This window comes from Equus przewalskii, chromosome 21, assembly GCF_037783145.1.
Source record: "Equus przewalskii isolate Varuska chromosome 21, EquPr2, whole genome shotgun sequence".
Lineage (NCBI taxonomy): Eukaryota > Metazoa > Chordata > Mammalia > Perissodactyla > Equidae > Equus > Equus przewalskii.
Genome location: NC_091851.1, coordinates 760,541 through 772,073, shown reverse-complemented (window position 1 = coordinate 772,073; position 11,533 = coordinate 760,541). Strand labels below are relative to the sequence as shown.

General features: G+C 55.9%; 2 long non-coding RNA genes across 2 annotated transcripts; both read right to left on the bottom strand.

Moving 5' to 3' along the window:
* Positions 1-255: 255 nt before the first annotated feature.
* LOC139078075 (uncharacterized) lies at positions 256-933 on the bottom strand. Its single transcript, XR_011530822.1, has 2 exons — positions 800-933; positions 256-573 (listed from the first exon to the last, which is right to left on the bottom strand). It is a non-coding gene; the product is annotated as an uncharacterized lncRNA (long non-coding RNA).
* Positions 934-1,760: 827 nt separating this feature from the next.
* LOC139078074 (uncharacterized) lies at positions 1,761-3,322 on the bottom strand. Its single transcript, XR_011530821.1, has 3 exons — positions 3,198-3,322; positions 2,434-2,500; positions 1,761-1,890 (listed from the first exon to the last, which is right to left on the bottom strand). It is a non-coding gene; the product is annotated as an uncharacterized lncRNA (long non-coding RNA).
* Between the last annotated feature and the right edge of the window lie 8,211 nt (positions 3,323-11,533).

Sequence of the window (11,533 nt, the reverse complement as noted above, 5' to 3'; positions counted from 1 at the left end):
TAAAGTGACTTAATCCTCTCCACTTCCGCACAAAGCACTTGTCTTCATTACAGCTGTCGGAATCTCCAAGTAAATTAGTCACCGGGGAAGGCTGTGGGCCACGGAAAGTAATAAAACATACTGACACTGGCAAGAGTTAATTAAAGCTTTTACAAGAGTTTGAGCCAAACCCCAAGGCATGGAGAAACTAATGAAATTCACACTCATCCCCAGCCTGGTCAGCTACATAGGTACTAATAAGCCATTGACAATTAGTGCAAGTTTACTCTTTCTTTAATGACAATTGGAAACGTGGAGTATGAAAGACAGCGTTCCCCAGTCTACAGAAAGAGACAAGGGCCTTCTTGGACAGACATGTTTGCTTTTTGTCCACAACATTTTAGCTTTGGGTGGTGAGAAAATAAACTGGGCAAAGAAAGGTTATTGTGTGTGATAGTTCATCCACGTCTAATAATGACACCTCCCTCTGGGGCCTTGGCCAGGATCCCGAGTCCTGAGGGTCAGCAGAGCCAGTGGACACTCAGGTAGAGAGGAAAGCCACAAGGAAGCCGGGAGGACGACTTGAGCCGGCCCCTGAGGAGACAGGCAGCCTGCCAAACACCACATACAGAGGAGAACAAGTCGCCACAGGGAAAACCCTGCCCCCACGGCCAGCGGCCAGGCGTCAGGGCCACCTAGGAGAGGGCAGGGTGGCCTCCCTCAGGGTGAAGGCTGGCATCCTCAGGCCAGAAGCACGCTTCCAGACCTGTTCCAAAAGGACGCCCAAGACCCCGGCTGCCAGCGTAGACCTTCCACTTACTCAAGGGGTGGCCGTGCCTCCCAGTCGCTGTGTGAGCTTGGGCCAGCGATTCTCCTGGGGTCCTGGACACACAGCAGCAGTCTCAGCTGGGAGCTTGTCGGAAATGCCCGTTCGCGGACCCGCCAGAGGCCTCCTGATGGGGAAGTCCTGCAGCAGGCCCGGCCCAGGCGCCAACAGCCCCAGCGCCTCTGACTCGCAGTTCCCTTCCAGGCCCTTCTTTTGAGAGGTCACACCTGGGAGAGACTGTCATTGGAGCCCTGGCACAGAAGGGGGCTTGGTGACAGCCAGAGCAGATGGAATGAAGAAGTGTAACAGTACTGAGTTTCCCGTCTCCAGGAGAGTTTAAATAGAGGTCAAGCAGTCACTGGGCAGGGTGGGATCCCCAGGATTCAGCATCAACTCAAGGGCAGTGAATTTGTAATGGGCAAAACCAAAAAGACACATTGATGGATGGAAAAAGCAAAAGTTGAAAAAGTTAACTGTGGAATCTGGGAGGTGGGCATATGAGTATCCACTGAACAATTCATTCAACTTCTCTGGAAAAGTTTGTAAAATTTTATAATAAAATGTTGTGAGAAGAAATCAAGTGAAGAACTGAGTTTGACAACCATCCTGGGATCCTGCATCCGTGGTTCTCTGGCACCCACACCTGCCTCATACACAATGTGCACATCCAGCCCACCCTGCGTTGGCCAATCCCAGAGGTGCCCAGGGGAACTCCTCGGCAGGCTCAGCTGCAGGAGCAGAGAAGGTCACTAAGGATGGGGCAAAAGCAAGGGAAGCACGGAACCCAGGCCTCGACTCACCCACACCAGGGGCTTCCTCCAGAGGGAGCACCTCAGGGTCCTAGAACTACAATCCGGAAATTTTATACAAGGGCTACAGAAACTAAGGAGGAAGGAAAGCCAGTGAAATAGGTTATCCTCCGTTCCGTGTCAGCATCAAGCCAAATGAATGACACCCGAGACTTACAGACGCCAAGAGAAGATCCACCCAGGGCACTTAATTAACAAGGTGATAAGTGGGTCCTCAGAGCAGAATGGGGATTGAGGCGGGAGTGCCATCTCCAACCATTTAAATCAGCAACGATTCTGTGAAAAACGAGAGGGGAACCTGTGGACAAAGGCGAATCAGGGCAGGTATGCCAGGTGGGCGGTCTGCCCGAGAAGCATATGGACTCAGCTGTGCCCAAGGGTCTACCAGGAGCTTTTAAAGTGCTCATTCCCAGCTCCACCCCCAGATCCACAGAACGGGGTTCACTAAGGGACAGATGGTCTGCATTTTTACCAAGCTTGCGGGGCTATTCGGACAAGCGGCCACACTAAGAACCAAGAACCCCACCCTGGAAGCTCCCCGGGCTGGAGGCAGGCGCCCTGGGCCCCGCAGCCCAGCACCTCGGTGCTGAGGAGGGACGCTGCAGGCGCCACCACCAACCCGCGGGGGCAGCCCTCAGCTCAGGACCCAGCAGCCTCCTCCCCCTCCAGGGGACCAGCTCTGAGACTCCCCGGGGCCCTGCAGGACCCTACTCATTAGTCCACCGTGCAGGCTGCCTGCCTGCCCCACTCCCCCACCCACGTCCCCTGGTGTGCAGATAAACAAAGGCTGTCCAGATGAGATCAAGAAAAGTCACTTACTCAGAGCTTCCGGCAGCCTGGGAGTCAGCCAGCATCACCTGCATGTGGCAGGCCAGGGGTGGGAAAGCTTTATGATGGAAAAAGGGAGGATCAGGGTGCCTGAGAGCACCGGATGCGGGCAACTAGAGTGGGGCGTCTCCTGTGACAGGTCAGGGGGCACAGTTGGCTTTCTCTTCTGGTTGATGCTAAGTTGGACGCGGGGACAAAAATTAGGGAAGCTGGCAGTTATTGACCAAGCCTGGCCATCGGGCCAGTTGCTGCAGAGGCTGAGGTCTGGCTCTCTGGCTGGTGCTGCAGCCTGCGGTCAGGGTTCTGTCGTCATGCCTGGTCTGGCCATTGTCTGTCAGTGTATGTGTCTCGCACTGGCACCCTCCCACACATGCTAGGCACACTCCAACCTTTGTCTCAGGGTCTGCTCTTGGGGACTTAGTACAAGGTCAGCCCGAGGGATGATTATGGTTACGGGGCCTCCAAATCAGCTGAGCCATGGGGCCACCCCCAGAGGCCTCACCAGCTCTCTGCCCACCTGGCAAGGCTGCAGGGCGGGCCCATCTCAGGCCAGCCGAGAGCTCAGAAGCAGGAGAAGGAGGTCTTCCTCTCCCTGATACACCCTGTGGCCAACACAGTAATGGCCCCCAGAGATGTCCACATCCTAACCCTGAAACCTGTGAATACGGCACTTTATAGGGCAAAAGGGACTTTGCAGATGTGCTTAAGGACCTTGAAGTGGGGGGATTACCTTGGACCACCCAGGGGGGACCTACCATAATCACATGAATCCTTAGGAGCAGAGAATCTGGCTTCGGACAGAAAGACGTGAAGGGGAAGACGGGTCAGAGAGACGCCTCTGCTCGGTGGTCAGCAGCCCCCATGTCCCCATCCTGGGACTGCACCAGGCTCTGGGCAGCCAGCCATCCTGCCCTGTGCCTTCTCCTCCTTGTCCTCGGGTCCAAGCCTCTTCGAGGAATTGCCCAGAGTCCCAACTCCAAGCCCCTGGAGGAAAGGTTACCCTCAACAGCCCTTGGATATAAAACCCAACTGAGGAGTCTGTAGCGCACGGTGGAATCTCAGCAGGGCAGGGGGAGGACGATGTAGGGTGGACACAGACTAAATCTACACCTGGGCCTCCGTTCTCGCGACGCCAGTGCACAGGTCACACGGCTGCTGCTGCTCTGCAGGGGGACCTTAAACAGCCCCTGGACGTGTGTCTCGCTGATGACTGCGGAACAAACTTCTCTCTCAACAGCATACTTGTTACCCTCGAGCAAAACTTTCTCAGGTCAGGCAGCTCCAAGAATGACCCAAAGATCCAGGACCACATGACGAGGCCCAGAGTGGCCTCCTCTGCCCCCAGCTGCAGCCACATGGAAGCAGCACAAATGCCCTAACAAGGAGCACCTGCATGCCATGCCTTTGTTCACACTGTTCCCTCTGCTGTTGCCCCTCTCCTTTCCTTCCAAGAAAACTCTTACATAGTCATCAGAACCCAACTTAAATATCCCTTCTGTGGAGACTGTGCATCACACTGTTGTGGTGAGTTCCCCAGGAGTGAATGAGATGGCACCAGGTAAGCAGGAGCCAGGCAGGGAATCAGGGCAGCTGGAACTCTGGAGTGGCCATGGGCCTGCAGAGGTGTCCTGCCATGAGCTGAGGGGCTTCAGGCTGCCCTTGGAAAAGGGCATGGCCTTGGGCCAGGCAGATCCCTTCAGCCAAGGGCAACCCTCCCAGCTGCGGAGGGAATGACCCCCTTGGTTCTGCGGTGGGGCCTGCGATGCCCACCAGGCAGCACAGGCAGAGTGAGCAATGCCACCCTCAGCTCTTGCTGGACGGCACTGGCCAGCTGAGCGATGCCCATCTCTCCTCTAGGTGAGCTCCTGGGGTTCAGGCCTGGGCCTCAGTCACCCGGTCACTCCGTCAGGGCAGGCACAGACCACTCTGTAGGCAGAGCTCTGGTCTCCGGACACCCACCCAGGTCTGAGTGACAGGCTGCTGTCCCCCTCAGAATAACTTAAGGTTAACCCTCATAAGTAGCAGCGCTCAGAGTCACTGCTGGGATGACGCAGCGGAAGCCTGAGCAACCCAGCAGGGGTCCAGCCTCCCGGAGCCACCGGGCTGGTGCAGAGGCTGGGGCCCACACAGGAGAGCGTCTATCAGGGCTTCTGAGGACACGTCTTACTGCAAAACGCAAGGCGAGAGGACTAGAGGATGCTCGTCCCTTCCTGTCGGTCCCGGGTTCTGTTCCTGCTCTGGTGACCAAACCAGAACCCAGGGGCTGGCCAGTGTGGTCAGGTGACCAGGCTGACCCACAGGCCCTGAGCTCCAAAGTCCTGGGCTGAGAGCTCCCCATTCCACAAGCAAGAATCACGTGTAAAGAACTGGCAACTCCGTCCTTCTGCAAAGTCCACCAGGCGATGGAAAGAGAGGGCCGCCAGTGTAGCAAAGAAACATGCAGAAGGCCCAGCTGAATTTGAATTTCAGATAATGCATAATTTTCGGCATAAGTACATACTATGCAATATTTAGGATATACTAAAAATGTATTTGCTGTTTCTCCCAGCTTAAAATTTAGCTGGGTGCCCTGTATTTTAACTGGCAACCGTAGGAATAGGATGTCAGAAGCCATGCCAGGCCTTTATGTCACCTCTGGGCAGATGCCACAGCACTGGCAACAAGTAAGGCAGGTTGTGTTCAGCTTCCAAGGACCAACCTGATGTGAGTCTGCTGAAAATTGGCCACGCCTGGGGCCCCTGGATCCAGCTCCGCCCCCGGATCCGGGCTTCCGTCACCTGACAATCTGGAAAGATTCTCGGTTCTCATGGCAATAGCATTATCTACTTTTCCACCTCCCTGATCTGCTGGCCACCGGCTACTGACCCAGCCACAAACCTGGTTCCCATCTGTGTCACTTGGGCGGTTTCATGCTGAGAAAAAGAAAACAATTGGGAAACCCAACTCAAACGGTCTTAAACAGAAGGGAAATCTATGGGACTCGAAACTGGAAGCTCTAGCAGTCTGTGAGCTTCCGGTGGGCTGGCCCCCGGGGTGTGTCCCGCCTGAGTCTCCACACTTCTCTTACAGCCTCCTCTTCGGCCGAGCCATCCTCGTGTGCCAAGGCCACTGGCAGCTCTGGGGGCTGCGTGCTGCTTCATTCACCCCGACGTGAGAAAGAAGGAAGGAAGGGGGAGCAGGGTGGAGAAGCGGAAGACAGCTATTCGTCCCCCAACTACAGAGCACGGTCCTTCACTGGGCTCTGTCTGAGCTCCCGTCAGTCACCTGCCCACCTCTGAACCGACCGAGCTGACGAGCTGACATGAGACCAGCAGAACCCACTCCATGAGCTGCAGTGGTGGGAGTCCCTCTCGAACACCTCGGCTGCAGGGCCAGCATCCCTGTCCCACTGCCCTGCCCCTGGCCACATCCAGCATGACAGCAGGCAGGTGGCACCTGCACTGGATAGGAAAGTCAGCAGGCAGGGTGCCTTCCAGGGAGATTTAGACCCTAATTCTTTCTGGACCCACATGAAGCAGGTCACTTTCCAAGGACACCAAAAACAGTATGTCCCTCTCACATGCTCTTATGATGTGATAGTGACACGGTCCCATTGAGGGAGGTCTTCTTTGTTTCCTATTCTTTGAATCTGGGTAGGTCTGTGGTTATGGCAGAAGTGACACTACGCGACTTTCAAGGCTAAGTCATAACAATGATGCAGCTTCCCCTGACACTCCAGGGGAGCATCTTTCTTGGAACCAGCCCACCATGCTGTGAGGAAGCCCATGCAGCCACGTGGAGGTGTTCCGGTGACAGCCCCAGCTGAGGCCCAGCCAACAGCCAGCATCAACTCCAGACGTGGGTGTGAGCAGGCCTTGGATGATCCCAGGCCCCGGCCTTCGGATCTTCCCAGGTGACACCCCAGACTTCATGGAGACAGGCTGTCCTCACACGGTAGCTGACCCACAGAATGTGTGATCATAATAGAGTGGTTGTCAGTTTACACCACGAAGCTTTGTGGTGGCTGCTGCCCAGCACTAGGTGAGGGAACCCCACTCCTACAAGGTGCCAAGATTCTCCAGGACCAGGCCCAGCAGGGTGAGTGTGAAGGGCCCCAGGCCCTCAAGATTTGCAGGTTCTCCCCACTCCCTGAAAACTGAACCACAGAGAGCTTTGTGGTTTAGACAGACTGCATTTCCTGAGAAAGGACAAGGGACCGTGAAAGCCCCGTGACTGTTCCGGAGGCAGCGTGGGACCTGGAGCAGTCCAAGAACGGGGGAGGGCGGGAGCCAGGCGCCCCCAGAGGCGGGGAGCGGGCTCGTCTCTCGGGGCGCGGCGCCGCCGTGGGGACCGAGCCTTCCTCGCAGCCACAGCCCTGGGGAAACGTTTCCGCTGCGCTCTTCGCAGACGGACCGGACCAAACCGCGTCCTCCAGCCCGCCGCTCGGGTGACCACCACTGACTTCAAAACACGAAGGACGAGCAGGGTGTAAAGGTCTCAGAAGCCCATGTGATGCCTCTCCGGGACGACCAGCGTTTGTGTTTCTTCCATCCAGTAGGAGGTACACGCCCCTGCACACACACTCACTCCTGAGACGCACACCCCCGAGGCTCCTTCCGAGGCCGGCTCCCTCCTCCGCGAGGCTCTGTGATCCTCTGCCGCCCTCGCCCTCCCCGAGCGGGGGACACGCGCAGGCGCGGCCGGGAGGACCCAGAGGCGCCGGCTCCGGGGCGGACTGCCTCGCCCCCTCCGCCCGCCCTCCAATCAGAGTCAACTGCTTGGTGCCCAAAGTGGCAGCAGCCCTCCTAGTGGCCGCCTCCAGGAACGCCTCCTCCATGAACCCAAAACCCCAGGGCAGGCTGCTGCAGGTTATAACCACAGCTCCCTGCTGGGCTCCTGGCCTTGCCCTGTCACCTGTCTCCATGGCCCCCTACCTTGCCCACACTAGAACCCTCAAACCCTAGCCCTATATGGTGGTCGCAGACACCTCGGGCAGAAGTGGCTCCATTTTGCCATTGCAAATAAATCTGGGTGTCTGCACACTAGACCTGCTTTCTAAAGGCTCTGAGAAGTCCTGCATACCTCGTGCATATTTGTGCAAGGAAACTTTTAGGTGCACACCTGATATCCAACGGTTTGGGAAACGCTACTCCAGTCCTGAGGATGAGAACCTAACAACCTGTTGTCACTGAGCACTCTGGGCCATCTCCCAACTCATAATGCCCTCCTTCACGTCATCTCATCTAAACCCCACAAGAAGCCTAAGAGGTGAACACTGTCATGCCTCTCTTTTTCTTTCTTTCTTTCTTTCGTTTTGTAGCAGACAAGGAGACTGGAGTTTGGAGAAGCTTGGTGACCCACCCAGCGTCCCCCAGCTAGCACCAGGGACCCACCCTCACTGTCCCTCAAGAACACAGCGTTCTGCATGTCAAGGAGGCTGCAGGGCTTCCTCTGTGCGGAAACTTCTAGACACTGGCTCCTCCTTCTCAGAGCTCAGTGAGGGGCACTGGCTACGGCTCAGAGAAGGAACGCCACTGTCCTCACAGCCCTCAGCCCTGGAGGACATAGAGGGAGTATCATTGTTACAATCATTGAAGTATCACCATAAACTCACCAGTTACAAACATTTGGTGTGCTTCAATGCCCTGTGGCCATTATTCTTACTGATGCTAAATCGTCTGCTGGGGCCAGTGGGAGCCTCTTTGGGTTGGCTCCCGTGTTCTTTTGACAGCACCACAGTGGTCTTGGGTGGTCTCCTGGGTTTCTGGGAAGACGAGACATCCTGGCTCATCTTGCCCGTCTCCTGCCCTTCCCTGGACTCGGCCGCTCCTCTGGGTCAGCTGGGTCCCTTCTGCTGAGAAGTTGCGTTGAGAGGTGCTCAGGGCTGCCTGGCTGCCGTTTTTTGGAGGCGTCCTCAGTGAAGAGGTTAAGTGTGTGTGTTGACTTTTACTTAGCAAGTGTGGCTGCCAGACTCTCGGGGGGCTCCCACAATGCCCACTCCTTGTACTCGGGCCTGGTTGTCCTCTCCCCTTGAGGATGGGCCCTGTGACTTGCTTCTGAACAACAGAATATGGCCAAGGTGATGGGTGGTCACCCCTGTGATAACCTTACATGAGACTGTACCTCGTTTTTCTGGGACACTCTCTCTCTCCCTCGCTGGCTTTAAGGAAGCAAGTGGCCATGTTGGGAAGCCCCACGTGGCTAAGAACAACCCACAGGGAGCTGACAGCCCTCCATGAGCGTGTGAGCTTCAAAGTGGATCCTTGCCCAGTGGCGCCTTCAGTGGGGCCGCAGCCCCCGCAGGCATCTGGACTGCAGCCTGTGAGACCCTGAGGCAGGGAGCCCAGCTATGCCGTGCCACAGGCTGACCCGCGGCCACTGTGAGGTCAGGAGCGTGCGCTGTTGGAAGCTGCTGAGCGTGTGGCTGTTTGTTACGCAGCAGCAGAAAACTAACCCAATAACGGGGTATGCTTCGCTGATTTTCCTTTCAAATTGAAAAGAGATCCACCGTGGAGGCAACAAGTCAAGCACCCTGAGCGTAGGACCTGCCGGAGGCTCACGTGGCAATGTGCAGTGTGCAGCACCCGACTGGGTGGCCTCCAGCTGTGACCCATGAGCTGCCGGAGATGGGGTGGCAGGAAAGGGAAGGGTCAGAGGAGAGACAGGGAGACCCGGCTGCCTGTGCACCCCTCTTTCTCATCCCAGAGGAGGCAGGAGGCGCTCCCAGGAGATGCCCTGAGGAGAAGGGGTCCTGGCCCACCCTGTCACTGCTGAGGTCCAGAAGTCTGGAGCTCCTCAAATGACACGGACAGCACTTCCTGCCCACCAAGCCAGAGACAGAAGGCTCACCAGCCACGCGGGCCAGGCTTTAGAAGTCCTGACTCCAGAGGTTCCGGCAACACCAGACTCAGTGGCCTCAGAAGCAGCAGAGAGATGGCTCTGGGGCACGGCCTCGGCTTCCCCGCACCAGGCGTGCCCGGCCCGCCCCTCCTCCCGCCACATCCACCCACCCCCCTGGGGAGCAGGCTCTCAAGGAGGAGCCCTGCTGTCACCCACTTAGTGGCTGACCCGTGCTCTTCACCTGGTGGGATGACGAGTGGCCAAGCAGTGGGCGCAGCACGGAGGTCAGAAGGACACGACGCATGCCAGTGAGAAGAGAGGACAGGAGGAGTGACAAAATGGGTTCAGTCAGCGTTTGGGTTCCCAAACCTTAGAGGCCAGAGATTTTCCCGGACAGTTTGTGAAACAGATCCCTGGGCCCCACATGTGTGTATGCGTGTGTGTCCGGGAGTCTGTCTTTGTTTCAGCCTTTATATGTGTCTGAGTGTGAACGTGTGTAGGTATGTTTATCTGGGTGTGGACGAGAGGTGCTTTCTCTCACAGAGGCTGATTCAGAACGTCTGGGGTGCGGCCCGAGAGTCGGCATTTCCATCAGGTTCCCGGGGAATGCTGACGCTGCTGGTCCAGGGGCCGCACCTGAAGCAGCAAGGGGTTGAAGGACGGACGAGTGATGTACACCACCCGGAAGCAGTCAGGCATGCCTTGGAGGGGACACAAATAGTGCACGTCACACATGTACACACAATTACACATATGCACAGAGATATGCACCTGTGCACACACATGCTTACACGCACAGAGACACATACACAAAGCCTTTCACCCTGACTCACAAAAACACATAGACACCTGTAAACATACAGACATGCAAGCACACAAACACACGAACAATACACGCTTGCACACACAGACACATACAGGCACAGACACATGTGCACAAATCTATCAGTCAGCATTCTCCAGAGAAACAGAACCAATCGAGTGTGTGTGTCCATGTGTCCGTGTATCTGTGTCTGTGTGTCCGTGTGTGTAAAGAGATACATTATAAGGAACTGGCCCCTGCAGTTATGAAGGCTAAGTCCAGACACAGGAGAGCTGACAGCACAGTTTCAGTCCAAGTCCAAAGGCCCAGAAGCAGAAGAGCCAGTGATGTAAGCTCCACTCTGAAGGCAGAGAAGATGAGTGTCCCAGCAGGAAGACACTCGGGCAGAGAGAGCTCTTTCTTACTTAGCCTTTTATCCTACTCATGCCTTCAACTGATTGGATGAGGCCCACCCACATTGGAGAGAGCAATCTGCATTACTCAGTCTACCAATTGAAATGCTAATCTCGGTTCCTGTCCCATGGCCGAGTGGTTAAGTTCATGGGCTGCCAGGGTTTCACCAGTTCGAATCCTGGGCGTGGACATGGCACCGCTCGTCAGGCCATGCTGAGGCAGCGTCCCACATACCACAACTAGGAGGACCCACAACTAAAATATGCAACTATGTACTGGGGGGATTTGGGCAGAAAAAGCAGAAAAAAAAAGAAGATTGGCAACAGTTGTTAGCTCAGGCGCCAATCTTGAAAAAAAGAAATGCTAATCTCATCCAGAAACACCCTCACAGACACATCCAGAATAATCTTTAATCAAATGCCTGGGCACCCTGTGGTCCAGTTAAGTTGACATGTAAAATCAATCATCACAACATATGTACACAAACACAGAGTCACACATACTTACACGCATATGCACATAAGCACACACATACTTACCTTTCATACACACTCAGATAAACATACCTACACACATTCACACTCAGACACGTATAAAGACTGAAACAAAGACAGACTCCTAGACACACACGCATACACAGACAGACACACAGGTCTGCACATGTAACGCCACGCACACACATACACATGCACACTTCCCCTGGAGAATCCTGCCACAGTGCTGTGGAACATCAGCTCCTTCCTGTTATGGCGCCGTGTGACTTAACGGGGGCCTCCTCGTGCCGTCGCTTGCCCCCCAGGCCTGGGGGTGGCAAGGCTGCGAATAGGGATGACCATGACGCACATTCACAGATGAAAGGGCCCAGCCCCAAGGAAAATGCAGTGACTGGGGCGAGTCCCACAACTGCTCTGAGCTTCACCCAGAGCTTCTGAAAGGGAGACTGACCCACACCACCAGCAGTGAGCGGTCGTGATGGCCGGCCCCACATGGCCATGGACAGCAGGGCCATGCCCCCCGCCTCTCCCCCCGCCCAGACCCCTGCTTGGGACAAATCCC